Source organism: Falco punctatus (assembly GCF_963210335.1).
Source record: "Falco punctatus genome assembly, chromosome: 6".
Classification (NCBI taxonomy): domain Eukaryota; kingdom Metazoa; phylum Chordata; class Aves; order Falconiformes; family Falconidae; genus Falco; species Falco punctatus.
The window spans coordinates 27,642,689-27,670,521 of NC_137585.1; the positions used below are offsets into that span (position 1 = coordinate 27,642,689).

Here is a 27,833-nt window from a genome sequence, read left to right on the forward strand (position 1 = left end):
ATGACAGAATAGGTAGGGTTCCAAAGTACTCCTAAAGAATTATATTAACATACCAAGGTGTTAAATATGGGCACACCTGAAACTACCTGTGTACATTGATAGGCTTTGAAATCAAAGTAACCTTTCCAGGGAAAGAAAATAACAATTAAGGACCTCTAGTTAATCAGAAACAATACACTGAAGAGGGAGGAAGTGAATAAAAAAGAATGTGAAGTGTCTCATCCAGAGTGGCTTCAGCCCTCTTGTTTTTGGTTTCAGTTGTCTTGTCTTTGGGAAAGACAAGACAGAAATGGGGAAGTCTAAAGGCACTGATGGCAAACATCAATATAAGACATTGAAGAGGTTAGGAGAGTCTACTCCAAGAAGAAGGGAGTTGCATCAATCATGATAGAGTTATAAAAACAAATGAATTGCATAGATAAGGCCAAACAGAGATGTCTGTTTACCTTGAGTCCAATGATACAGGATACATTAATAGGCAGCAAATGTACAACAGGGGAAAACAAATACAGTTTCATGCAACATTTAATTAAATTGGATCTTCTCACTGCAAGAAAAATTTACTGACACTAAAAGCTTGGCAAGATTTACAAAAAGATTGTATTTGTATGAATTACATGGAGTATACATTCCTATGTTTTATAAATTGGTTGATTACAGAAGATACATTATTGGTAAATGAGGTACGTGGCTGGAAACCTGGGGCTTGATCCCATTATCAGTAAAGTATGTGTAGAGCTTTTAGGACAGGAAGAATTTCAAGCCCCTATCCTGCTATGACCCCACTACTATAAATGTCAAGAGTACTTTGTTACTGACTTTAAATGATAACAGAATAAAGCAAATTCTAGGCAATTTTTGGAAGTCTCTTTAATTCTCACTCTGAAACATTCAATGGCAACCAAGGTGGCAGAGAAATTATTTACCACTTCCAGTATGCACCAAAGACCAGCTAAACACTTTACTTCTCATCTTTATTCCTTCAATACAATCCACCTCAGCAGTATGAGGACCCTCAGTCTATAACACTAACTGACAAGAAAGGAAATAAAATTGTTCAACCCAGTTTGCTATTGTTGATTCTCTAGCACATCTCCTACCATGACAGTTAGAAGATAAGCCACCAGTAACAAATCAGCAGTCATACATAAAAAGCAATACTAGGTTTGCACTGGAGACAAAATGATCTTAACAACCCTTAACAAGTTCTGTTTTACACAATATAAAAATAATAATATATAAAGAAGCAGAAGGTGAGCAGTATAATGATCAACAACCCTATTCTGCAATATGTCCTATTATATCTTACAGTTTCACAAGGCCCCAATCTCAAAACTATTGAAACACAGTAGAGAAAAACTTTCTGACTTTAGTAAGCTTGTATTCAGCTCCAGAAATAAATTTAATTTATGACATAACCTTTTCATTTGATCAGAAAGCCAGTTTTCTATGTTCCTTTACCAATCTCAGGTACCATTCATTAGCATTTCTAGACACTTATACTCTATGAATATAGTTTGGGGAAGCTAGGGATAAATGCTTGGAGAACATCTACTAGTCTGGAGAATATTTACCAACGGAAATTTTTGCTGCAGTGAGTTAACTCAGCTGTTATGTGTCCAGTGGTATCGTGTAGTATTGTCCCATATTGAATTTGCATAAAGCAAAGAGTTAATAAAACGTGAAAATCATCCTATCCTTTTTTCCAGAATACTTACTGTTTTCTAGGAAGTTTTTTCTTTTCCACATCTGACCTCAAGCAAGGAAGTGCTCTCCAAAAGGTTTGTGGTGTTCTGCCACTCTTCATTCTTATACTGGGTTTTCTCTTGTTTTACTTCTTAGCTTCTGGAAATTTAGTCTTTGTACCCAAGTGCATTTTTTAATAATAAATAAATTTAGACTGGGATAAATTCCCCAAATGAAGCTGGTGAAGGAAGAGAGCTTTTATCTCTTGTGATATACTTCTGACAAAATATAATTAAAATATTTTCATGCTGGCTTGCCTGCTCTGTCTGCCTTTCATGAATGATGAAGTCTATCAAGCTATTATTTGTCTACACATTGTGTGAGGAAGGATTAAGCCACTGAAGTGTTCAATATCAGTAAATGATCTGGAACTCCATAAAAACATCAATTATTGTGCAGTTGAAGATGTCTTAGTGCTCTCTCAGGAAGCTGGAGTTTTATCTTCATTCCTCTGGTGATGGACTGTGGGAATGACAGTCTCCAGAGAGAGAGACATGACAAAGAGAGCATGTACAACTAAAATGTAAGCTATGGGACTGTGCAGAAGAGACTGATTTTCTGTTATTTATTCGGATATACTGCAAGAAAAATGGAACCTAAGGCAGTGCAGAAAAAATTTCCCTACTTACACCTCTGAAAAGTTGGGCTTCTCTGCCTAAGACCCTTCATTTTGGGCTGATACAACATCAAATCATTTATATTGGAAAGAGCCTTTAAGATCATTGACTCCGTTAACCTAGCACTGCCAAATTCACCACTAAACTATGTCTTTAAGCACCACTTCCACATGCCTTTTAAATACCTCTAGGGATGGTGACTCATCCACTTCCCTGGGCAGCCTGTTCCAATGCTTGACAGTGGTACCATGTCCTGGGGTCACACACTCTTTGACATTTTTTGATGTAGTAACCAAAAAAAAATTGTAACTAATTTGAATGTAGTTGTGTTTGGCTGAGTGGTAGGCAGTCTGGAAACCCACTGAGTGGGGGATGGAGCCCTGCTCAAACCCATACTGGTGCTTTTTATTTTTTTAGCTAGTAGGACTCTACTAGTTTTAATGCAGCTCTACCTATTTACAGCCAAAGAGGATCTGAAAATCACGTGGGCAGATGTATCACTAACTTCTCTCTGATGTCTCAGCATCATGGCTTTCAGACCTGGTGGTACAGGAATGGTACACTTCATATGCAGCTGGGGACATACCACAGTCTTCACCTTTAAGGCTCTCCACCATTTCCAAAGTATTTTCTCTAAGTATAAGAAGAGTTTGAACTAAAACAACTAATATATTTGTTTCTGGTGGGAATTGCATATAGGCCTCAATGTAATTATAACATACAAAAAAAAAAAAAAAAACAACTGGTGACCTTAAAATACACAACAAAGTAACAGAGGACATCTTAAAAATAATTCCAACTCTTTAAAAGCATCACTCAGTTAATGAATGATTCGTATTGCTCAGGGTGTCAAATGTTACCTCAAGTTATAGATTGGGCATATTCTTCCACCACTCCTACTAACCGCAATTATGTCAGTGTAAGCACCTTCAGCTACAAAAGCCAGTACGTTATCCCCTCCAAGCCTTCCTGCCTCATCCTCAGAGTAGGACTAACTAAGGTCTCTAGAGCACACAAGGGTGCAGGGAGAGAGAGTACATTTTTTCAAGAAAGCAGCATCTTTGGGAGATCTAATGCTCTAACAAGGGCTGAAAGATGTGCATGGTCAGGAGTGATCCTCAGCATGCCCCGTGCTATCCAAATAGTGTTGGACTGTAGGAACATAGGACTTGCCCAGTGAGTTTCTAATCCTCTCTGTGTCAGTGTCTGATAGTGCTTCAAATAATCTTATCAGAGATATCAGAAGCTCCCTAAACAAATACCAGAATTAATAGCTGTTACTAGGAAAAAAATAAAAGATCTGTGCAAGTCAGACTGGTTAGAAATTGTCCTAACCTGAAATCCAGCCACAGGTGAGTTAGGATGCCATCTCCACCTGCACCTTGCAATCTTATACTATGAATATTTTATTTATACTTGTTTTTAGCACATACATTCACTCCTTTTTAAATGATGCTGAGTCATTGATCACAAACCTCTCTTGTGGCAGTGAGCTCTGTAGCTACCTGTGCAGTACATGAAAGTCCATCTCCTTGTACAAGACTTGTATCTGTGGAATTTCAGATTTCTCTGAAGTCCCCCTGTCTGAGAGGCATGCAGCAAGATCAACACCCAGTTTAACCTCCATGTGACACAGACTGCTTTTCATGTGATCACTGCATTCCCTCCTTTTTTTCCTCCAAGGTAGACAGTGGCAGTTTGATGTCTCAGTAGGTCAACTAAATAAACCCTGGTAGAGACAGCAAAGATGAAAGACTTTTGTATTTGCAATGTTCAGAGAAAAGAACCTTAACTTAGTGTAGCCATTATACAAGTTGGAAACGATTGCTTAAAGTACTTTGTGGTGAATGCTGAAATGAAGCTTTTATTTCCCTTGTAGTAAAATTGCTTCTTTATTTATTTATTTACTCACTCACTTGTTGGACAACAGGGAGCAGTTAAGCTAACTTTTCAGATAATGAAAACCATAATTGAACCAGGATATGAAAAGTATGTTGTATTTGGATCTTTTCTAGCAGTGAATTTTTCATGATTCAACAGAAAAACAATGAGAAGGAAAGCTTCTTCTATAGTAAAGAACAAAAAGCCTCTGCTTGCTGTAGTGCCAGGATTAGAAGATGTAATATTACGGAGTTGTAGAAGTATCTGCTTTAGGATTTCAGATAAGCTAAATGGTTCAATTTGCGTTTCTAAAATCTATTAACCAGAGAAGTTTATTGACCTTTCTAGAGCTGGGCATGGTTTAGTTTCATTAAGTACTGAAACTCAAGGCACTCTTTCTTCATGTCAAAAGATCGAAGAGGGCAAAGTCAGTTTGGTGCTTATTAAAATAGATACCGAACTGCTATCACGGCTGCCATCACTGCATTCACTGACCTTTTGCCTCAGGTTGACTCAGGGTGAGAAATTGAGCAACTTCTTTCATAGAAATTTCCACTATTATTTTCTACAGCAATGTGCTTGAATTTTTCTCATTTCTTTGTTCCCCCCTTCCCTTACAAAACACACAAATATACCCTTTTCTATCCCTGGCGAATGTTACCACACTAGTGCGGTGCTGGCAGATTTACACTGCTCAGTTTACTAAGAGGTGAACTCCCATTATCTTGTATCTGCCGTCAACTACGTTACCACTGCACACTGCTTAGTTAGACTATACCATAGCTTTTATTCCCCACCCTGAATCCCTCTGCCATTGCTCTGGCATCTCGAATAAACAACGCAGAGCTGCCTGACATGCCAAGGCAATGCATTTGAGGAATGTCCAGTGGCAGTCCCCTACTCCATAGCAACAAAATAAAAAGTCAAAAGAAAAAATAATGGGGCAACACTTGCAGTTTTATGACACAGTTTATTTGTCATGAGCTGGCCACTGCTGGATCTCTCCACCCCCAAGAGCGCACGAGTGCATGCAGATTTGACTTGTAACTCAGCACAAGATGAATGGGCAGCATTAGGGGAATGACACTTGCAGCTGAACATAATAAAAAGTATCTCACAAGGGAGGCTGGCTGGTCAGTTTTATTGCCATGCTGTTTACTCCACTCATTTCAAGGTATTTATAACACACTTAATTGACTGCCATTTTTCTCCATATGAGTTTGCACAGTAAGTTGTGGAGGGGGGATGAAACAAAGATGAGATACTGAAACACGCCCTAAGATTAAACGGAATAACAGAGACTAAATGGCACAGTTCACTCCTTGGCATGATGGGGATTCATGATTCACATCCTTGGGCACCTGGATGGGGGGCTTGGGTTAAAGGTCTAAGACAGAGCATATAGAAAGACTTCAAGAGGCTAATTCAGAGCTCTGAAGACCCAAATCATAGTGAAAGAATCTCTGCCTTCATTCATTGCAGAGCTTAAGATGAGGATGATAACTTAGGTTTCACAATTAAACATCAACTGCTATAGTTATGAAAACACTCTCTATTCTTCTTTTGTCCTGCAGTAATTAACTGGCAAATCAGTAACTATCACTAGCAGCTGGGTACTGAACTGCACACTGACACAACAAGGCCCTTATACTTTTGTTATGATACCATTCCACCTGCATGGCTTTCATTCTTATCCATGGACAAGGACTCTTCCCTATTTTATCCCCTCTTTGACTGTCACATTTTCTCACTCCTTATTTCTTTACTTCCTACAACTTGGTTGCATAATCCTGGAGTGGAGAATCCTGAGTAGGCTCATGAAATTTCAGAAGAGGGAAATGCTCATCTCTCACCCTTCACAAGGCTGAAAATATCAGTGAAGGTTGTTATCATAACCATTACAGTCAATGAGAAGTGATTTCAAAGTATGAACGTAGTAGGCTCAGTCCTACTTACCCACAGAGGCGAAATCTCCTCTAAGCTGATATATGTCACACAGATCACTTGCAATGTCCTGCCCTGTACATTCGTCTCTATTTCCATCTAGGTTTGAAAGTAATTTTAATTGCAGTTTATAAGACTCCGTATACAGTTCTGAGGAACAAAAAAGCAAGTCAACAGAACTATGAGCTGACCAGATCAGGCCAGAGTTCGGAAGCCTTAGACGCTTGTCAAATGCTCTCCAAATGTCAACCCCCCAGTAGACCTTATTCTATTATCAATCTGTTTCCAGTTTTATCCTGGAAATGTCTTATAAGCCAATCATGCCATTGACAGTAATAGTGAACGTGAGTTATCACTCCATGGATTTTTCTGAAGACAGGCATCACTCCATTTCTTAAAAATATGACTCCTGTTTGCAGGCATGTGATGAACACAGCACATTACACTTTTCTGGGACAATCCAGGATGGATTCTTTCCTGTTAACTCTGAAGTTCACCACACTGAAAAAAATGAGACCAGAATGGCCAAAAATCTCTGTTGTGGTTGCTTGTGTCCCTTGGAAATGCACTAAACAGAATTACCCTGCCCATTCTTGTGCACAGTGTATCATCATCAGTATTTTCATGAAAAAAGAAACTGTTGTTACTGGCAACACAGGTTTGCATTTTTATTCTTTTCCTCAAGGGGTCTCTGATGCAGTTTCTGTTCTTTCTAAAGTTGCTGTTACTCTGGGTCCCAATAACAAGAACAGGGCAATCTGTGTAACAGTCATGTGAAGCTGCTAAAGAAGTACCTGGATAGCCGTGGTTCAGCTGCTTCTTCTCAGGCAAATTTTCCTTCACTTTCTTGGGTGCTTTATTGTCAAGAAGGAATATGAATACTAATAACAACTCTTCCATACACAATTTGGGCCACTCAGACACAAGGGGGTTCAGGAAACCATAGAAGTGTTAATTTGTGAAGTGAAAGAACCAGTGTTACTATTAACTGGTACGTTCTTTGCAGAAAGCTGCTCAGGTTCCTATAGAATATTATCAGATATGCCAGGACAAGAAAATAATGAAGTTATACTACTCTGGGTACCCATACCTTGGCTTCTTTTACAGGATTCAAATTAGTTACCATAATGTACAGTTTCTTGCAAGGAATGTGATAATTGTAACTTTCTTTAAAGCTGTGAGCTTCTCCATTTAAGGTATACTTGAAAGTGGTGTTTCAAGTATTTATGATGTTGTTAAGGAATGAAATAATCTAAGTGTCATAAAGGAGATTTTAGACCATGAATTTAGCAAGTTTTATGAGCAACAATCAAATATTTTTAGGTTATGTAAAACAAAGTGGTGAATATCTGGAGCAATTCTTGAGACCCTGAGAACATATAAAATGTGAATACGCATAGAAAGAATAGGATCTGTGTTAGTCATAGACTGTTCATGGTAAAGAGCACTTCAATTGCTTCAACTCCTTCTGACATATCAAGTAGTAAAGAGCATGAATGCTAGACAATGAAATTGTTGAGGCATCTCAGCTGGTAGACTCCCAGCAGAGGCTGGCAGACTGCTGAATAACAGCAGAAGAGCAAGGCATGGTAAACCCTCTGCTCACACAATACCAGACAGGCCAGAAGAGGTGGCAGGAGGAAAGAGCCAAGTAGTTTTCTACTAGGCACCTGTTAATTGATGTGACAAAGATCTAAGGGAGTAATCAGAGAACACCACTTGCACTGCTGAGTGCTGCTGCCACGTGCTTGCAGATAACTGAGGGGTTACAGGTGACAGATTCCTTCAGATATCTGGTACCTCAGTTGACTTGTTTCAGTAACAGGTGGAAAGTGTGTTTGAACAGGGCTGGCATGATCTGAGAGCTCAGCAAATTTGGGACACAAGTATCATTTTGCAAAAAGCTACCTTTGTTCACTGGGGCACCACTAACAGTGGAGGACTGGAACTGGAGACACAGCATTGAACAGTTACAAGTGACAGACTGGAGCACTTGCTGCTAGAGTCTTTCTCTGGACTTGGAGAACTCCTCATAAAGTTTGTACAAATATTTGCAGGAGGAACAGCCAAATGTAGGGGGCTTGCTCTGAAACCAAAGAATGTTAGCCATTTGACAAGATATTTCTTAAACACCTTCAAAGCACCACAGCCCTTCAGGTTTCAGAACTGTCACTTTTATTTCCTGAATGTCTACAAAATTGGAGGTAAGGATTAACAGGAAAAGCAAATAACAGGCAGAATGCATTTCTGAAGTTTGTTTCAGAACGAAAGATATTTCCTCTGAGTAGAAAAAATGAACATCAAAAAAAGCGCCACTTTGTAAGCTGCCCTGTGGAGTCATCAAAACCTAAATAACTTATCTTTGCTAATATCCAGGGAGGATGGCAAACAACAGAACAGAAAGAACCAGTGCACAGCTTAGTGGATACTAACAATGGAACACACTGTGATGTGCATCAAACAGTCTTTAGGGAAGCAAATGTGTTTGGAATATTTTCAGCAGTTTTATTTCAAATGTCATCAGAGGACCAGTTAGCGAAATGGATGAATTAATGAGTCAGAATGTATAGACATTCATGGGAGTTCTTCTGTAACTGGATTTACTGATCTTTTAAAGCAAAAGATAGGTGGTTATGGTGACACGGTCTACTTGGTATCCATGTTAAAAACTACCAAACCACTGCTGTCAAAACATGTTCTAATGGATTCCTTGAGATTCCTTCAGATGTTTCTGATCTTCTCCTTCTGTGTTGTGCATTATGCTTTCCAATATCTTTGCTAAAGTATAGCAAATGTGAATAAGTAATGATGAAAACAGGTTTTGCAAGCATCATACTAGGTGTAGAGCTAGGGGTTTGTTGCATGAATACCAGGTGGTCTCCCAACACCAATTCCTACACACTTAAGTTTTGATCTAGGGTTACTCTGGTCGTCAGCATAAACATATAGGAACACCGCATAAAACAATATCCCTGTGTATGTCTGCATGTGGCCTGACTAAAAGATGTGCAGACAGGCTTGATTCCAGAAATTATTTATTCATCAAATTAAATTAAATCAATTATCTTAATCATATTAGCACAAGGTAAGGGTATGGCATATTTTTTATTTTATTTTTTGGAGTGAGGGAATTAAGAATTTGTTCATCTGTGCAACTACCATCCATCACCTTGCTATGATCAGGAATAGCAGCATACCCTGCCTGCTGTACAAACTGCCCATAAGTCAATAACGCAGCTTTAAAATCTATTTTATAGCTGTGTCTCACTCTGAATTTTCTTTCCTACTTCTTTCTCTTTGTGTGTCACAGATACACAGCTTTCAGCTCTGGTTTACTGTACCTTTCCTTGTTGCCCTGGTTTGTTTTTTTTTTCTGTTATATTCCTATTTTGTCCTTCTACTGTCTAGCATATTCCTTATAATTTCTCTCATTTTTATCCTAAGATTACTGCTCTTTACCATACCTGTGCTTCCCTCCTCTGAACAGTTCAAGCTCCTCGCTGCAGTTTCACGTCTGGTAATGAATCATCCCAAATTATCTCTGCCCTATGGAGGCACAATCATTCCTCACATTCTTTCCATCATGTTACTGGCTCCATCTTTCACACCACTCTCTGATCACCAGCTGCTGTTTGACACATGCACTGTGCATAGTAGCAGTATTTTGTCAGGAAAACAATACACAAATACTTCACCAAAATATGGTTAAGAAATAAATTCCAATATATATTAAACAATAACTGAATATGATTTATGAGCAAATAATTCAGTGATAAAAGTACATGGGAGAAACAAGAAAGATGAGCACATGATCCTGTAGGAAAGAAAGTCACCAATGCAAACTGTAGAAAGTTACTCCTTCCACAGTACCTGCCCTGGAAAAGAGATAATTTTCTCAAAATAAATGAGAAATGATAAATCAGACACCCTATAGCAAACAGGAACAGTGATTTTTAGAGGCGTTAAGCCTGTAATTCTCTTCTGGGATGGGAGACTCTATGATGTGATTCACTCGCATTGTGGCTGAAGAGAGACCACCTTTAGGGTTGTTTTCCACCTTTGGAAGGATGCAGCTCTTCTGGAAACAATGATCTTTAGGACTGGAATAGTGACATGTTATAATGTACTGACTATAACATTCAAATTGGCAGCATTTGTACAACATCCACCCATTGCCTCAGTACTTTTTCTTTTTTCCTCTTCATATGAACAACTCGGCCAATTTCAAAACTCTTTAGTGAAATACAAGATTAAGCTAAAAGCATGTTTGCAATTTTTACAGGGGCTGAAAGTCCAGTAGAAAGGTTCTAAGAAGAAACTGTTTTAAAACACCTGTATACCATACAGACTTACCTCTGAATACACAATAACACAAAAAAATACATAAATCCATGTTTTCATTAGAGCTATCTTATGGAGCACTCATGAAAACTGCAATGGAAAGGCCTGCATGAAGTAATGAGGTAAAGTATTTTCTGGATGAGTCATGAGCTGACCTCCTAAAACACCACCTGAGACGTGCTGTCATCAGGGAGAAAAATCTTCCCTGGATTTGTGCGCCTGTGTCATTACAATAATATTCAAATAGTTCCTCAAAATGAAACCTTGATAATTAGCTAGCCTACTTCTGTAAATACACAGAAGTAATCTTTTCTCAGTATTCAGGATGAGCTGAGTGTTAATACTGGGCACTAGATCCACAGTTTAAAGATGAATTAAAACTAAAAAGACACTTAAACTAACAACACATTTATGTGGTAAAAGTCCTCACTTACAATGCAGTTAGAGAAAGCAGGATATTTTTAAGTTTGGGGGGGCGGGGAGGTCCCACCACAGAATCTTCCTTCTGGTATTCCCCAGTCCTTTTTGACTGAATGAAAATATCCCAGAATACTTCCATCTTGGACTTTTACAGATATCATATTTATGCAGATCTTGTGGGGCAGACTGAAATGAGACTCTGCTCATAAGAAATCATGTTGACATCACTGGGATTATTTTCAGGCTTAGGACCACATATTACTGATGTACCCCAAGATGTATAGAGTCATTTAATGAGGCTTACAAAAATGCCTAAGCAGGCTAGACATCTTACACATAGAAAAGCTAAGAGATGCTAGAATCTGGCTGTGATGATGGAAGTTCACCTCTAAAATTAGGATTTGCTAGGGCTCCAATTTACAGTAGATTCATCAAACTGTGGTACTGGCATAATTTCACCCTGACAAGGGTGGGAAGAGACACCCCCCACCACACCTCCAATGGCCATCTCTGCAGGAGGCTAAATTCCCCTTGCAGTGATTCACTGGGAATTAAATTGCTGCAGAGTTACAAAGCTGCATATTGGCTGAGGATACAGGAGCTTTAAAGAAGCTACAGTGAATATCAGCAACTTTACAGTCCATTTATCAACATGCCAATGGCTCCATTTTAAGGCAGGTGAGGCAATAATATATAAGGATTGAAGAGATTTTCTGTTTCCAGAGTAGTTTAATATATAAAGAAGATGATGGCAGTTGAGGGTGGTGGGTTCCTTGTTTTTGCTTGCTGTTTTTGGGGAAAATACTGCAAACCTGTCAGGCTCTTGCCAGTTCTTGTTATTACAACTGGAGCTCAACACTTGCTTTTTTACTGTTTCACTGAATATGGCAATATGGAATAAGGGCTCACTTACCTTCAGCGTGTAAAGATGAAAGAGAAGGGGAATGATAAGCATGAATCACTTATTATTTAGCATCCTTACTTGGGCTAGGTCTGCTAGGTCACACCAACTTCACGGTATCATTTCAAGGTTTTGATCCAGGTTTTAGCTCAGCTCCACTGCATTAAATGAATCATCTTATCTTCCCTTGCCCCTTTCTCAGACTCTGTTTTCTCCTTTATCTTTGAGCATTGTTCTAGTCCTCCCTTAGCAAAAGCTCTGTGTATGTACATGGAAATGCCCACCATCAGCGATGTGCCCCAAAATCCCACCACTTCCCAGCAAGCACAGGTTCTGTGTAACAACAAGGAAGAACAGAGCTAAAAATAAATTCAGACTCTGCCCATTTCACTGGATGTCCTGTCTGACATCAAACAAGCAAGTCAAAAAGTAAACAAACGGCCAGGTCCCTCCCTTACCTTGAACTGGGGTATGCTGTGTGGTTATACACTAGCTCTAGTGTCTTGAAGACCTTTTGTGCCTGGCATTGCTCAAATGTGAGTAAGATCACCCACACCCTGTAGATTTTTCAGTTCTGAGTTGCAAGATAAACTTGGAGCAGGAGAAAGAGACAAAATGGACAGACAGGAGACTGAAATGGAGAAACAGATTACTATAAGCAATAGTATTTGGGTGCCTGAGATGCCTTTGAGGTCAGGGGTGATGTGCTGTGCACACATTTTTCAGAAACAGACACTGATTCCAGACCAGTTCAATCTAAGATGTTGGTTTTTATGGCGAAACCCTTGTTCCTTCAATGCTATGTGTCACTGTGTGCAGGATCATCATCACTTCTAGTGCAATGGTTCTGCCTTAACACATCTTTCCAGGTCTTTCACACTCAAGTATTTTGCAAAGTAAATTTCTGATACTATTACGACAGCCAAAAAAAAACAGTACTGATCTGGCTGGGTTGTAATTAGAGCTGGACTAATTATGGCGGTAACTATTCAGTGAACATCAGTACCATTTTTAGACTATTCTTCAAATGGAGTGAATCTGTATACCCTCATCCCTTTTGACAATGGATGAAAATCAGGACCACCATGTTAACAGCTGAAATGATAATACAATGACCCTGGATACTTTCCTGCAAGCCTTTATGGTTGAACTGTATGTGATTAATCTCCTTGACGTTTCTGTACTGAGCCTTTACACTGTAAAATGAATCCAAGCTGAATCGTCGTTGCAGACTGCATTTGTGTCAAGGCTATTGTACCTAAAGTGGAAACAGCTGCTCCTTCAAGGCCTACAGGCTTGGGACCAGAGATGGACAACTGTCATTATTGCTGGTAAAAGCAGTTTTCAGGGGAGGGAAAAGATACACATCATGCAATAGAGATGGAAAGGCTTACCCCTCTGTGATCGTGTTCACTATTCTGTGGGTCTGCTAGGGCCTGCTAAAACAGTCATTTCTCCAGCTTATGCATAAGCTAGGGCTTGCTTGGGAGACAGCTTGGGATCTTCTCATTCGCTTTACTACAACAGATACGTGAGCTTGTGGTAGGGAAAGGAAAGAAATAACGGTTAAGGGCAAAATGGGGCTTGATTCACCTGTGCTTAAAGGCCTCTCACTTTGATAGGAGCTGAAATACACACCTGAGTAATCACTCTTGTGGCTGGGTTTCTCCAGCATACAGCTTTGTTCCCAGCATAGGTGTCCTGCTCATGTTGTGCCAGGAAAGCTCACTGGAAGAGGCTGATCTGTGCTCCTTGAGCTACTCTCCATGGGCCCTTCCATCCATCCTTGGGGTCTCTTTCTTTCTGGTTGCAAAGGGTACCTGGTGGTCAACAGCAGGTCAGAGCTGTGGATATTGGGGCAGAGGGGGATTTCTTTCTGATTCTCTGGGGCAATCTCTTAACTTCAGCTCCTGGGAAGCAGCAGACATCCCACATTGCAGGCTACAGGATGGTGACTCCCCCTGGGCAAGCCCTGGGGCAGTAGTTCTAGTGCAGATCAGATGCTGCAGGATCCTTGGCTTGTATGTGTCACCTCTGAGTAAGAAGCCAAGGATCTGCATTATGCTGATTCCTTTTTCTCTCCAGTGTGCTTTTGCCAGATTCCCAGACTGCTCTTTGCACAATCATGTGGGTTGCTTTCATAATATCTGGCTCCATATCAAACAAAATCCTGCTTCCCTGGTCCATAGTACCTGCAAACTCCATGGCGTAAGCTAGAACCACAGAAGCAAAGAGTAGTTTGGGTGGAAGGAGCCTCAGGAGGCCTCTACTCCAACTTTCTGCTCAGAGCAGGGTCAGTGTCGAGCTCACACCAGGTTGCTCAGGGTTTTATAAATCGTATCTTGAAAAACTCCAAGGATAGAGCCTGTACACGTTCTCTGGACAACCTGGTCCACTGCTTTGCTGTCTTCATGGTGAAAGAATTTTCTTAAATCCCTTCAAAACCTTATGTCTGTTTTCTTTCATCCTTCCACCACACACCACTATAGAAAACATCTGGCTCCATCTCGTCTGTAGCTTCCTTGTAGGCACTGGCAGGCTGCTATCAGGAAACCCCAAAGCCATTTCTCCTTCAGGTTAACTGATCATTAAGGTCCCTTCCAACTCAAGCCATTCTATGATTCTATGATTTGCCTCACCTTTTCCTCACAGGCCATATACTTCAGGTTATCAAATAGTAAATCCTCTATTGCTGATCTTGGACCTATGGTTTGCTCTCAGACTACTTTTCAAGATGCATCAGTCACCAGACAAAAGCATTTTTTCTATAGAAATCCCTGCTAGGGTACAGATATTTCTGATCTGCTGGACACAGCCCCCCCGACATACCTTCCGTCTCATGGCTGATGTGAAATGAGGAGATATTCAAAGCCACTGCCCATTGGATGACATCCACTGCCACCAGTGGTAACACTATGAGAATCAGGGCAGAAAGCAATGTGAGTTGGAGGAAACACCACATTTCTCCCAATAGTGATTCTTACCCCTAGTCTTGCAGGCAGAGCCCAGTTGCCCCTGAGAATACTGCATTGCTTCTGCCACTCTGTATGGGTTCAGTAACTGAACTGAAAGAACCAATCTTCCATCCAACAGTTCTTTTAAGAAATTTCCTGTAGTTTCCATTGATTTTTTTTGGAGACAGCAATATATATATAGCACTACCTTTTGCCTTTCCTTTTACAAAGAGAAGACTTTAATTAGTACCCTTTGTGTTAAACCATTAGATGTGGCCACCTGTGGTATCTTGAAGTTATTCACATTTTTAACTGTTTTTAAATGTTGGGTCTAGGCCACCCAGAGATTTTCCAGCAGGGGGAAAAGATTCAATTGCCTGGAAGCTTTTCCATTACCTTACACCACAGGAGTGACATAAAGGAGCTAAAGAAAAGTCTGAATCTAGTACTAATGTTTCTACTATAAGGAACACATTTTCTTAGGAGATGGGAGGGCAAATGTGAGGGATTGTTTTGCTGATATTTATTTATTTATTCTTTTGTATTATTCACTCAGTGACAAGCCCAGAGTAAAAATGGTGATGATTTGGATGTATTGTTTTACTCAGAGAAACACTTGCTCATGGCAGTCATGTAATTCCTTTCCCCTCCTGTCTGCAGCATGATGGCATCCTCTTTGCCAGGACCTCCCCTGTGCCAAGCTATGCCATGCCATCCCACCCCATCCCATCAACTCTTCTCCCTGCAACCATTTCCACAGTTTTAATTTCCAGTATATAAAGGAATGTCTGTTATCCACATCTTCTCCATAGAACAGGTGAATGGCAAAGATGGAATTTATTCCTTAGTTGTTCTGCTGCTTATCGTGTCTGTTCATAATATTATTATTATGCTCTTTGTTACAATGCTTTTGCTAGCCTCTGTCATTTACAAAATGCTTTTATCAGTTAAAGATTGCATGCTACTTTATGAACTTCAAAGGGTTATATACATAGAGATCCATTTGGCCATAAACAGAATGTGTTGGGTGAACTACAGCAGTGGGGAAGCACTTGTCCAGTAAACACATCTGGAAAAAAGTCTGCAAAGCAGACTGCTTTACAGCTTTGGGATACTCAGAAACCCATTAGGCTCCAACCCTAAACTGAGTGTTACACTTTTTAGATGTCTTCTGCAATAAATTATGTGTGCCAACTGTCTGGCGACAGTCACAGCCCCAGGTAGTTTTGCATGACCATTTGCTAAGTAGAGAAAAGGGAAGGGGTGTCCTTCAGAAGGAGGAAACGCTTGGTTAGGCTCTCTGAATGTTACAAAGGAGCACTGAAGACAGACTTTTCTCCTAAGTGATGAATAGCAAGCATGATCCCAGGACAGTTTACAGCAGGGAACAGAAGAATATAATTCTGGAATTAATAAAACAATGAACTGGGACTGGTCCCCAGACACCAATCCTGGTTTTTTCCTGTTTTTGCAGAAAAGTCCTGAACCTACCATGAGCAACAGAGGTTTTGCCATTGGCATACACAGGGCTTTTGACCTATTGATTTTTTTCAGAGCAATTTACCATGGGATTTCAGACTCTGAAACTGGAGTTTGGATGAGTAATGTAGCTTATACAGTAGACCCCTGCTCTCAGTGCTCTCTGAATTTGGCTTCTACTTCCAATGCTGTTGTGTGGAAATTCACAACTCTTCACAAAAATTCTGTGATTCTCTCCCGGTGGTTGCTGTTCTCATGAGCAACCTGATATTTAATTCATTCTTAAGAATATAAACATGCACAAAAGTAGCATATTTGCATAGCAGATGAAGTGAATCTAACACAAGCAAATATTATCTGTGCGTTTTTGTCACGAATAGATAGCTTTGTTAGTTACAGCAGGAGCTCAGATTAATTCTGTGAATCTCAAAACCAAACAGTATAGAGGAAGAGACATCGGAGATACTGCACGTTCAACGGGTGTGCACTTTCTGACAGAAACACTGGTTATTGTTGATTAGCCTGTATAATTTGGATGATATTGGATTTACTGTCCTTTGTCTAATACTCACAGTTCTGTCCAAAATCCTTGTGTACACCATGACAAGAAGACAGATAAACAGGAAAAAATGCAATACAGTTAAACTATATCGAGAAATACATCAGTAAAGAACAAGGACAGGAAATAGCAAGGCTGCAATAGGCTACAATAGAACATAAATATGCATTCCCTACATACACGCACGGAGAAAGAGAGAGTACAATTTGCAGACATCATAGGATTTTGATTTTCTACCTTTTGCAGAACAGATTCCTTTTAAGGAAGCAGCAAAAATAATTGCTTGAATAGTGATTACCACTAACCACCTTTTGTATTTTCTGAAGTAGCTGCTGTCACTGTTGGTGATATAACAGATCCTTGAATAAAAATAGGAGGACAAAAGGAGATAACCAAGACAACACAGTAAGAATAAAGCATCAGGGTCCAGGTTGTAAGAGGAAGGAAAGAAGGAAGGAAAACACTCAACTCCCTTCCTGAAAAAAAAAGGAAACAATACTGAATTAGGGTCGCGTCAGCTGAGCTGAGTAGGATCAGATATAAAATGCACAAGTGAGCCTTCATGCTGTGTGAAAGAGTAGATGCCAGAGATATCTGATACTGGGATGCATTTGCTTTTTATTCACAGGCTTCCTATGTGTGTCCTGCAAGAGAAAAAGGCACACAAGTATCTTCTGAATATTCTCGAAGTAGGGGGACGCAAGCTACGCTGCTCAGATAGCTGTGCTGGTTGGATTATACTGAAAGTTCCTCACACGTACCTGTTTAGGATTGCTTCTTCTGTCCTACTGATGTTTGCCACAGTGAAAATAGGAAGTGAGGGAAAACTTGGAGGGTAACTGTTGCCCAATATGAGTAATAATCTAAGTGAAACTGTACAAGTAATGAAGTCTAATCTGCCAGAAGTACTCAATAGACAAATAATGGATGCTTTTAAGAACTGTAACTAAACCTACTCTGACAAAAGTACATTTGCAGGAGACCAGAGCTCTCCATACACCTTTGCTATGATTTTATTATATGCCCATTACAAACAGAATTATTCCCTAAAGAACACCTTGGTTATGGCAAAAGGTTTCAGACAGGGCAGGGATCTTGCTGTGCTGGGCACTGCACAGCTGCTCCAGAAACAATCCCAGCTGAAACTCACTCATCATTTCGGTGAAACTGTACAGTGGCTCACCAGACTATGCTTAGTTCACATTAAGGTATCAAGAGCTAACAGTTCCTAAAGGAAGCCAGCAGATGCCCATTGTCCCCAAAGATAACAACAAACATGTTAATGATAACAGGGATGAGATATAATCTTTTAAGTTCATTGGATGGGGCACAGCAGCCCATTTGGTTAGTGGGGTCCTTCCCCAGGGCTCCCAGCTAGAGTATATAAGGGGGAAATACAGGTGTGAGGCACATGATTTTTGTGGAAATCAAGGAGAGGGCTTCTGGGGCACAGAGGCCCCTGCAGGGTGCCTGCCAGGGACAGACATTGTTAGAGCCTGGGGAGGGAAATGGAAAGGGCTACCATAAATAAGGAAATTTCACTAGCAAATGGTTGCCTTGTGTCACCAGTTTCTCACTCTCAAGGAAATAGTCCCATCAGAGTCAGAATGGTGTTGACCACCCAGGCTGGCAAGGCAAAATCATGGGGGCTGATTCTCTCTTAACTGACAAAAACATTTAGAAAAAAACTTCAGAATAATTCCAAACATTTCTTAAATCTCAACACTGGTTTTAACCTGCCTAGGCAGGGGGAGACAAACATACGTTATTCATGGCAAGCACTTATTCAAGGTGTTCTTTTGAGGCTGGAGAGGGCTTTCATTTAATTTTTCTCCCAGGAGACTTTTCACAGTCACTTTCCTGGGCTCCAAAGCCATGAAAGAGAGGAAGCTCCAAACTGTGTGTCTTGTCTGCCCAGGAAATAGAAATGCCACATTCTTATGAGCAGTCTTGAATTCATAGACTTAAGAAAGTCATGTATGAGCATCCTAGAAATCATTTGTCAGTCTGCTTGTAACTCTCAAAACACCTTCACGAACTTTCTTCTCAGAAAAAGAAAAAACCTCAAACACCATTTGTCACTTCCTGTGTAGAGTCTTGTAAAAACAAAACTTTTGGGTCACGTATCCAAATTTACTACATAAGCTTTATTTTTATACCAATCACAACAAACTCAGATAGATTGAACTGCTTTCTGACCACAGAAGCACAATGTGCATCACAAGCTCGCAAAAGAGAAACTATGAAACCTATGAACTTTTCCTCTTTTTTTTTTTATGTTGTCTTTATTCTCAGCCAAATACCAGCACACTCTTTGCATCAGAATAGAGTGGATCATTATTTACTTGTTCCCAAACATCACCCTGTTTCCCAATACTGAAAGAACAGAAGGTATTGCAAGCTACGTGCAGCAGATTCATGACAAAATTCCTAAAACGTCTGAAACTCAAAATGTCTATTTGTGTTTGAAGTCCATGTGTATTTACATGGGGGTTTTAAGGTATATTGGCTCTGCCTAGTTCAAGGTAAATTGCTAAATTGCTTCAGTTTCTTGCTATCTGGGGCACTAAACCAGTCCATTGATGTAAAGCAACAAACTCCCTTCACCTGTGGACACTACAAGGCAGCAAGAAGAGATCGTCCTAGAAAAAGTGTAAGAGTTCAGTTCTCTTAAATCTCTCTGCTAAATCTCTAGTAGAAAATAACTATGAACTGTGTTACGTTCAGTTATAAACAGATTGTGCGGAAGTATGGGGTATGAATTAAGTAAATCACAAGACCCAGCAGGAGTAGCTAGAAAAGACGTTTGCCTGATTACCAGATATAATTGTGTTATTTGGGAATGCCATCTTTTGAATGCTAGATCTTCTTTGCACAGATGATGCAATTCAAATGTGCTATCTTTGATCTAAATTGATTATACATTTGCAATGCCTAACTTGGAGGTAACGAAAAAAAGAATTAATACCTCTGTGTAAGATGGAAGTAAGGAATTGTTCTGTATTTTTCCACATTCCTCACATTTTTCTGTCCCTTGCACGTTTCCAGCCTGTGTGGATAACTGAGACATCCCTTGTGTCAGGTGTTAGAAGCATAAGCCAGGTTGTTGATGGAAATGAAGCAGCAATGGTACCATTCTTCACTTTCTGTCTCAGCAGAGGGTTCCCAGGCTCCCGTGAAGCCTCTTATTCCTGTATGCAGGAGTATGAGAAGTGGAAGATATCCAGTTATTTTTTTACCTAATTGTGCTGTCATTGTCCGTTGACCACTTAGCTGATGATAGTGGTCAGCCTGGATCATGTTGGGTGATACTACGAGGCAGGGTGTTTGATACCATTGGACACTGTGTTGATAAATATCTCCTTGCTATCTATTCTAACAGGGCCCATCCTTATCACATATTTAAACTAATATTATTTTCAAATTTCTGTTGCAACTGACAGTCACAATGGCAACTGTTTTCTAAAACAGCAGACCCTGACTTTATCCCCTATGAAAAAGAAAGTAAAAAATAGCTGCCTGCTCTTCCAAATATTTGAGAAATTGGTACAAAGATATAGATAATGTACTGGCATAGTTTTTATTTTATGTAGAATCTATACTAAGTTACATCTCGAGTTTTGTTCTCTGTTTGTCAAAACATTAATAATTTAGACTTTTACTGGAATGCCTCTTCTCAGAAAGATTCTACCTATCCTCAATTAGTTACTGAGATTTTTATTACCTGGGTTACTAAAAGACTTTTCATTTAGATGCAAAAACATAATCTCTTAAGATTCGAAATGCTTCTAGTATATGGTGGGGTAACAGAGAAAGCACACTCTCCCTTGAATTTCATGGTCTGAGATATGCAGACCTTGGACAATTATGAAGAGAATACGTGGTTCTGTCAGTGGCATGGTAGGTTGGATGGCATTTGCTTAAGATGACCAGCATCATTATGAGTGATATAAAAATATCATAGATCTCTGTAGAGAGATGACTGACATTTTTCAATGTTCATTTGCAAAGCAGCAAATGTAAAGAAGCAGATAATTAAATTTAAAGGGCATTTTCCATCCATAACATTAGAAAGATTAAGAGGTTAAACATTAACCTGACTGGAAATCCTCCCATTATGTCTCTTTCTATAAACAAGAGTATCTGCATTTTTACTATTCAGTGTTGTTCAGTGCATGAAATATTCAGTGTGATTGCATTGGGTATCACAAACTAAACCAAAAAGATCCAAATTAACTCATTTAAAATGCAAATAAATAAGTAAATCTAATCTTACTTTACATATATTTTTATACACACATGCCACACACACACACACCCCCCACCAAAAAAAAATACACTTCAGAAACTTCGTGAAAGCCATTCAGGACTTCATGTATGTGGAGAGCATTCATGTTATGATCATATGTTTAAAGCTTTGAAATAGACTGAATTTAGAACTAAACCTCATTTATATTCAGAAATAAGAGAAAATATTGTCTTAGTGATATTGCCTACAGCCTGAAAGGACACAACCAAACCTCAGAGATTTTTTTTACTTACTTTATGACTGGATATGCAGTAGGGAGCAGTATATGCTTTTGTGTGTACTACTACTGGAAGTCCTCATACGAAAAAGTCTGAGAATTGCTGTCTTGGACATCACTCCAGCTCTACCCAAGGAGCCTGCTTAGAGATGGAAAGTTGCTTGCCTGCTTCTTGACAAACCCACTCTAAGATGACAGCATCTGGATCGGGATCACACAGCTGTTTTCTTCCTCAGTGCCAATTTCTTTTTGTGGTCTTTGTAAAGTAAGAAGGAAAAAATAACCCACTGAGAGGCAGCTATACCAAAGAATCTTAAGCCTGTTATATCATGAGCAGAAAAAAAAGGACAAGCAGACAATCTTTCTTTTTTCCCCCTCCCCTTTTTTTCCTCCAAACATTTCCTTTCAGATGTCCCTTTGAAGTCACAGGCTTATAGTGTGAGTGACTGAGAGCAAGGAGCTGTGAAATGCGCCTTTGAGCCATAGACTCCTCAAAGAGTATCACAAGGTATGTATGACTGGGGTACACGACATCTGCAAATCAGCATGGCGTTATCGAGGCTTTGTTCAGCCTCAAACTCTGGAAGCTGCAGAGAAACAAAAACTTCAGAGAGAGAAAATAATTTCTCCTGTCCTGATTCTACCTTTTTTCTTAGGTGGGGCGTGGGGTGTGGGGGTGTGGGTGTCTGTTACTGAATGCAGTGATTGTGCTGGTGTAATTTGCTTATGAAGAAATAATTGAACATACATATACATTGTATATAGAATATAAGTGTGTTATATGTGCATAAATTGGGTATAGTTACCATCTTTTGTTCCACTCAACCTTGTTATGTTCTACTACTACTGGATACTTGCATTGTTAAAAACTTACTACCACTTCTCTGCTGTTGTAAGGTCGTCCCTTCAAACTACCCTGACAAATACATCAATCTTCACACTCACTAGAACCAATTCCTGTTCAGATGGATCTGATTCACTTCATAATCACATGCACAGATCAGCAAAACACCTTAGTCCTGACCGGTTACATCTCCTGATTCTCATGGGTCTTCTGCATTTCTCATCCAAAACAATGTTCATTACTTCTCTTACATGAAGGGTATTATATAAAGGATACTCTGCCCCACTGGTGGTTCTCAAACAGGGAGCAAAACTGGCTTTCATGATTTTGAAACAGCCAGTATTGACATAACAGTTTCTTACAAACTTCAGAGAAAGCTTATGATGGTTAAGACTATTTCTGTAAGCTGTCAGGTGGAGCCACTGATCAGTGTCACCCAATATTAATCTTGAGTGGGAGGGCAGCACCATAGTGTGTCATTACGGCATTGCTTCCTGCCAGACCCGCTAGGAGATTTATATGAGACTGCATAAATCTTTTTTGCCTTTCTGCAGTTTAAAGTGTCAGAGAAATGGGAGCTGAGCACTGCCAGAAAAAAAGGAGTAACTGTCAGACCAGAAGATGAGAAAACCAACACGGTGTAACCTCAGGAAAATGATAGCCAGAAGACTGATCTAAACAGCAGAAGGGTGGGGAACAAGATGAGAAAGACCAGAAAGCTGAAGGGTAGCCAGGTGCTGCACTAGGCAGCAAGGAAAAATGAAAGAGGAATGAATGGGAAGTGATGTGAGTTTGTTCCAGACCCACAGGTTTCTGATCATATCCTGCTTCTCCCTAAAGCAGAGCCACTGCAAAGATCTGAGGGAGGAGTGTCGCTGTTAAGGCAAGGAGATGTGGAGGCAACACTTAGTAATACAACCAGGAGCAGGGGAAAAAAAAGATACCAAGACAACTCAAATCCCCAAGATGTGACTTCACTGAGAGCCATGGGTGTTCCATGGCACTGAGCTGTGCCTCTCCCAGTTCAGCTGAGACAGCAGGGACATGGTGTGCTGGACACCAGCATCCAAGGGTCCCCAGAGTTCAGTCACAGTTTCCCTTTGTTGCTCACTTTAATTCTTTCCATTGTATTTTTGAACAGCTTACCTTCCCCAGGGACCACAGGCAGAAATATAGAAACCCTATGAGAAATGCCAGCTTTGCCCGGAGATAAACATCTGAATCCTGCTCGGCTGTCTGAATCTCGTACCTTTCAGAGGCAGAGCCATCATGGAATTGATTGTAAATGGTCCTAGACCCAAGGTCACAGCTTTGATCCAGAACTGAGCAAGAAAGGAATTATAGAGAGAGGGGGAAATAAGGTCATGTCCACAACATAGATAATAGCAGAGGAAACAACAAAAGCCACCTATGGGGGAAAAAATCATCTCTATAAGAAAGCTGAAAACACTGGAATTCCTAATTAGGGAAGAAAGGGTAACTTTTTGAAAAAATCATTCCTGTCCTTTTCTCCAAATAGGTTATGGAGGCCAAGTCTCAGTGAATGGCAGCAGGATTTAAGAAATTAAATTTTTGAATGGCTATTGGAGATGAGATTTCAGATCTTCAGGTCACTTTGGTGTTTTTACAATACTGCTCAGTGCTAGCTGGTCTCTGTGGGCTGGCATGGGGTAATACAGACAGATACTGAAACTAGGGTAGGTGAGGAATTTCTACTGAAAACAGGCAATAAGGGATGACAATTCAAAGACCCCAGGTGAATGCTCTCACAGAACTATTTGTTTCTCTTGTAGTCACTCTTGCTTTCTCTTCATTAACTTCTCTTTTTCACCCACACCTCAGTCTCATCCCCATCTCTTCCCCCTTGCTTTCACCCCATTTTTTATTTTCTCTTTCCCCTTGCCCCACACCTCCTGATGTATCTGTCTTTAGGCATGACGGAGGCACAATGCAACACAGCAATCACTGCTGAGCGATTCTGCTGCTGCTGCATGGCACAGTAGGAGTGATTTAATCTCTGACATGACACCCCAGGGACTCAGAGGTTTGATGGAGGAGATTGTTCCCTAGGTACATTGCTAGACAGTATTTCACTTCCCATAAGTTTGCTTTACCATCAAGTTCCAATTTAAAGAGTTAAGTAAAGACAGGATTAGATCGAGAGAACCGGACCATGTAGGTGACACTGCAGAAAATGAGGGTAAAGTAAAACCTTAAGAAGCAAAATATATTAGTTAGTGGTCTTTTTCTCCTTGGACATGTTTTCTGTGGAAAGGTAGTCTGAAATAGAGAAGCAGAAACATCAAATTTGCAGACAATAAGAGATAAGCCTGCCAAAGGAAGGGAGAGAGTAAGCTACAGCATAATTGTGGAAATTCAGGTTATTAATATAAACAATTTGAGGTCCTGAATACCAGAAATAGGAGAGCAACTGATTTCACACCAGCCAAGTCATTCTAGCAACAGTCTTGGTGAAGCTGACTTGGTGCTTCTGCCGTGATGTGAACTAAGTTCCCATGCAGTAAAATATAATGGCGCAGTCTCTAGAAGCCTGAATTTCAATATCAACCTATTTGTCTCAAAAATATTTTTGTTTGTTTGTTTGCTTGCTTGTTTTTTAACTCATATTTGAATTACAATGAAATGTGCAAGGGACATCAAGTATATTCATCATCATCACCCTGTAGAAGCTTTGCATCTCATAGACTTCATTGCCAAGGTGACAAGATCAGTTTGCAAACCGCCATGTGAAGATAACAGTTTTTAATCTGCACACTTGTGACCAAGCAGTTCTTGTGACAGGGGCATAAGGGTTTGTGTTTAATAATCATAGCAAACTGTCTCTTATGAGGGAGAAGCTGAGCTGAAGCCTCCTCTGCACCTGGGGACAACATTCTGTGTAGCCTTTTCACGCCTCACAGAGCAGAACTATGCATACAATAACTGCCTGCTTGTCTCTATCCCGCGTTAGTTAATGCCTCTCAGGCTTTTAATGGTTTTGGTTTCAAATAATCCCAATTAGCACTTCCGAAACCTTGCATTTTAAATGTTCCCATTATTTTCTTTTTGCAAACATGCAAGAGAGGTCAAAGTTTGATGTGAACAACCTTTGCAATGTCTTTTAAAAAATCAAAATGAATAGAGAGCTTGAGAATACTTGCTGGTGCATTTAGTCTTCCTGGCCCAGTGAGGCTGACTATATTTTTAACAGGTGTATCATCAGAGACTAGTCCCCAGTATCCTGTTATTAAGTTAACCTTGTTAAACATTGTATTATGGTTTAACTTAGGATAGGGTCTTCTTTTAATGCCATGGTGAATTATTCATACACAAAGCTAAAGTATTTTACCTTGTCAAGTGTAACAGCAGTGTGTCGAGACCAGTATCTGGAGCCGTGCATCAGTGGCAGAATTACACACAGATTCCTTAAACCTGTAGTGGAGTAAAAACGCAATTAGTCTACAACTACGATCTATGTAATTAAAGTAGGTAGCAGTCATTTAATGAAACATAACACAGCCAGAGACTTAGAGAGCCTATAATAACACAGTAACCATGAACATAGATGCTGCAGAAAACTGCTGAATAAATATTTCCTTCCTTTGGCAAGGAATATGTAATCTTTGATGTTCTCTGTCCACAAAAGGGAAGATGATCGTACAGACTCACAGTAAACGTTCATAGATGTGATTAACATGTTTATAATTAGCTATAGCAAACCCTTTGTTTGAGATTTTCAAACATTTTATGAGCATTTTGTTAAGTATTGTTAGCATCTTGCCATCTTTCACACACTTCTCTTAAGACTGCAGAGTGGGTTGGGAAATAGGGATTCTGATTTGGGAATTTAGGCACCATTGCCTTCTAGGAAGGTAAAGAATATTTAGGTTCTTTCACTATTTCATTGTTGCTGCCTTAAATGTGGTCTGCAGAAATACAGGCATAAAAAAAGATTTAGCTGCCCTCTCAGAAATGATTTTGCACTTCAGTTCAATATAGGCTTAAATTCTTGCAAAGAATTTGAGCCAACTCCTTTTATATCTGAGTCAGCTTTCTTCTCTGTGCTTCTAATCTATGTCTTAGGTAAGCTGTTAAGTGAAACGGAAGATGTGTAAAAATTACCAAGATTAATGGACACAGAAGCAGAACAGACTAGGTTTTCAAGCTCTAGAGAATGTCATGTAAGGGTGACCATGATGAACATAACAAGAATTTTAAAAGCATTTACTGAGTAAAGAAACTGGGTACTTTCCAAAGTAGATTTGAGGATCATCTAGAGGTATCACAAGTGAGTCTGCTAGATCATAAGTGAGTGAATAAGGAAATCACTGATAAAAGCAATGTACTAACACCATTTCCAACCAAGGGAAAAGGAAAGATTTTCTTTAACTTCAGTAAGAGTCCCTTTGGGCCCTCAGTACATTAATATTCCTGTCAGAGGCACTACTGAAGGCTGAAAAATCTCTGAGGAACAATGAGAGTCTCTGTGGGTTTATTCAGGATCCCAAAAGAACCTTCATGTCTTGGAGGGGTTTGTGGAGATTCACTGAAATACCACAGCAGCTTTGCTGGACTCACCGGCAGGTTGAGGGGGCTAATCAGTGCTTCTTTGAGACACCCTCTTGTAGTGTATTATGGTTCTTTGCTATTACTTCACCACCAATATTCCTTCAGGCTTTGGCAAAAAAAAATCTTTTAAACCAGGAAAAAAACAGAGTGTATTTTGGGGTGTTTATTTGTTTGATTTTTTTTTTTAAGATCTACCTGTACATGTTTTAAATAAGAGATGAATTTCTGTTGTGCATTAGCTCCAGGTATTTAGAATAAATTGTGAGCTGGTTTTAGTCAGCCTTCTGAACCCTCTGCTCTTTCACTAGCTTTGCCACTTGTCACCCAGGGACTTTGCATAGCTCTCATAAGGTTTTTCTATTTAATAGCACAGGCATGATAGCTGATACAAGGATAATGAAGTACTGTGCCTCCTATTTGTGCTGGGCTGCAGAGGGAGTACTTACCTATCACGGCACTGTTCCTTCAGAGAATATAACCTGAAAGCTAATGATCTTCAATTCAGTCTTAACAGAAGCTTAAAGAACTCTTCTGCTGAGGTAACCTTTCTCATGGATGAGGATATTTATAAATTTAGTCCAAGTTCTAGTAAGAGTATTTTGCCTAAAGTGCTTGAAGAAGATAGTTACAGTCAGATAAAACTTGTTGGGGTTAACTGGTGTGAGGAGCTTCAGTCGACTTCCAGCAGCACTGGTGCAGTGCAAGGAGGAAAAGAGAGGTGACTTACTGCAATCTGTCACTTGGATCGCCCTTTTCTAGCTAGCCTATAACCTCTGCAAGTGAAATCATCACAAGTTCACTGATTCAATGTGTGTGGCATGAGCTAGTCCCTGGTTTTGCTGCCTTTGGGTGACACCAGCCACTCTTCTGACCCACTTATGAACTACTCTGAAACACCACTTTGAATTGAATCATGCCCGAAGTGGTGACGACGTAATACTGGGTGCAGTGGATAATCTCAGGCCTGAGCGTGCGTGTCTGTGCAGCGGCTACCCCAGTCTAATTTCAGCTCAGTGCTGAGACTGTTTGCTACGAGAATATCTAACCATAAT

General features: G+C 39.9%; 1 protein-coding gene across 5 annotated transcripts in view; it reads left to right on the top strand.

The window, feature by feature from the left end:
• CHRM2 (cholinergic receptor muscarinic 2) overlaps positions 1-27,833 on the top strand; it is a 107,393-nt gene that overhangs the window by 64,060 nt on the left and 15,500 nt on the right. Inside the window, exons 2-3 of one of the 5 annotated variants that reach the window (XM_080390873.1) lie at positions 21,778-21,876; positions 22,767-27,320. The exons of 1 other annotated variant lie outside the window; for it this stretch is intronic. The gene's annotated coding sequence lies outside the window, so the exon portion shown is untranslated. Of the gene's footprint in view, positions 1-2; positions 27,321-27,833 lie in introns of those variants that run through there. 3 more of the 5 variants (XM_080390872.1, XM_080390874.1, XM_080390876.1) reach the window with 3 other exon arrangements.